At 44.6% G+C, this 2,049-nt stretch overlaps 1 pseudogene; it reads left to right on the top strand.

The window, feature by feature from the left end:
* Positions 1-278: 278 nt before the first annotated feature.
* LOC122921158 lies at positions 279-381 on the top strand (annotated as a pseudogene).
* Positions 382-2,049: the final 1,668 nt, after the last annotated feature.

Genomic DNA, 2,049 nt, shown 5'->3' with positions numbered 1-2,049 from the left:
CTGTTTTCAAGTGAATGGGCCTGGATATGCAAAAATAGCCCTTTAAAAAAAAAAAAAAGGAAGTGGTGCCACCAGTTGGAAGGTAGCTATCCTATACGTCAATAATCAACCTTAGAAAAAGGCCTTGATACTTCTTTTAGGATTATAGTCGAGCCAGTACCAGGCTCTCTCCACAAGGAAATTGTTACCCGCTGGGCCTATGTAGTGCTTTCATGCATAGCTGGTAGATACATAATCACATCGTTAATACGGTTGAAAATAGACACAAGCCCACCAATTTCGCTTCTCGGCCTTTTTGATATGATCAAGTGTAGTATCTGTTCTTATCAGTGTCCTGATGGTTCAGAGCCACTGCCAGGATGTAGAACAGAGTTATCCCTAGGGTGTACGGCTTGGGGCCAATGCACCCAATGCTAGATGAACAAGGGACCACCAAATCGAGATGTGTTTGAAAGCCCAAGGTGCAGAAGTGCCCCAGGAGTGGTGACCCTGAGGTACCTGAACTCGCTGGGGGTGGGACCCCACTGAATGACCGCACATTTGCCTTCACTTTCACACATTTTGAGCGCACTCACCTGTATTCTTTGCCCGGCCTTCCGGCCTTCCGGCCTGGCGTAAGGAGGAGGAATTTTTATAATTCCGGACGGATGTCTGGGCTGTACACTACGTGCAGAATTATTAGGCAAATGAGTATTTTGACCACAGCATCCTCTTTATGCATGTTGTCTTACTCCAAGCTGTATAGGCTCGAAAGCCTACTACCAATTAAGCATATTAGGTGATGTGCATCTCTGTAATGAGAAGGGGTGTGGTCTAATGACATCAACACCCTATATCAGGTGTGCATAATTATTAGGCAACTTCCTTTCCTTTGGCAAAATGGGTCAAAAGAAGGACTTGACAGGCTCAGAAAAGTCAAAAATAGTGAGATATCTTGCAGAGGGATGCAGCACTCTTAAAATTGCAAAGCTTCTGAAGCGTGATCATCGAACAATCAAGCGTTTCATTCAAAATAGTCAACAGGGTCGCAAGAAGCGTGTGGAAAAACCAAGGCGCAAAAAACTGCCCATGAACTGAGAAAAGTCAAGCGTGCAGCTGCCAAGATGCCACTTGCCACCAGTTCGGCCATATTTCAGAGCTGCAACATCACTGGAGTGCCCAAAAGCACAAGGTGTGCAATACTCAGAGACATGGCCAAGGTAAGAAAGGCTGAAAGACGACCACCACTGAACAAGACACACAAGCTGAAACGTCAAGACTGGGCCAAGAAATATCTCAAGACTGATTTTTCTAAGGTTTTATGGACTGATGAAATGAGAGTGAGTCTTGATGGGCCAGATGGATGGGCCAGATGGCTGGATTGGTAAAGGGCAGAGAGCTCCAGTCCGACTCAGACGCCAGCAAGGTGGAGGTGGAGTACTGGTTTGGGCTGGTATCATCAAAGATGAGCTTGTGGGGCCTTTTCGGGTTGAGGATGGAGTCAAGCTCAACTCCCAGTCCTACTGCCAGTTTCTGGAAGACACCTTCTTCAAGCAGTGGTACAGGAAGAAGTCTGCAAGGTAAGAAAAACATGATTTTCATGCAGGACAATGCTCCATCACACGCGTCCAAGTACTCCACAACGTGGCTGTCAAGAAAGGGTATAAAATAAGAAAATCTAATGACATGGCCTCCTTGTTCACCTGATCTGAACCCCATTGAGAACCTGTGGTCCATCATCAAATGTGAGATTTACAAGGAGGGAAAACAGTACACCTCTCTGAACAGTGTCTGGGAGGCTGTGGTTGCTGCTGCACGCTATGTTGATGGTGAACAGATCAAAACACTGACAGAATCCATGGATGGCAGGCTTTTGAGTGTCCTTGCAAAGAAAGGTGGCTATATTGGTCACTGATTTGTTTTTGTTTTGTTTTTGAATGTCAGAAATGTATATTTGTGAATGTTGAGATGTTATATTGGTTTCACTGGTAAAAATAAATAATTGAAATGGGTATATATTTGTTTTTTGTTAAGTTGCCTAATAATTATGTACAGTAATAGTCACCTGCA

The sequence above is a fragment of the Bufo gargarizans genome, chromosome 10, assembly GCF_014858855.1.
Source record: "Bufo gargarizans isolate SCDJY-AF-19 chromosome 10, ASM1485885v1, whole genome shotgun sequence".
NCBI lineage: Eukaryota > Metazoa > Chordata > Amphibia > Anura > Bufonidae > Bufo > Bufo gargarizans.
The sequence above is the reverse complement of the archived record's forward strand: the minus strand, read 5'-3'. Positions and strand labels throughout refer to the sequence as shown.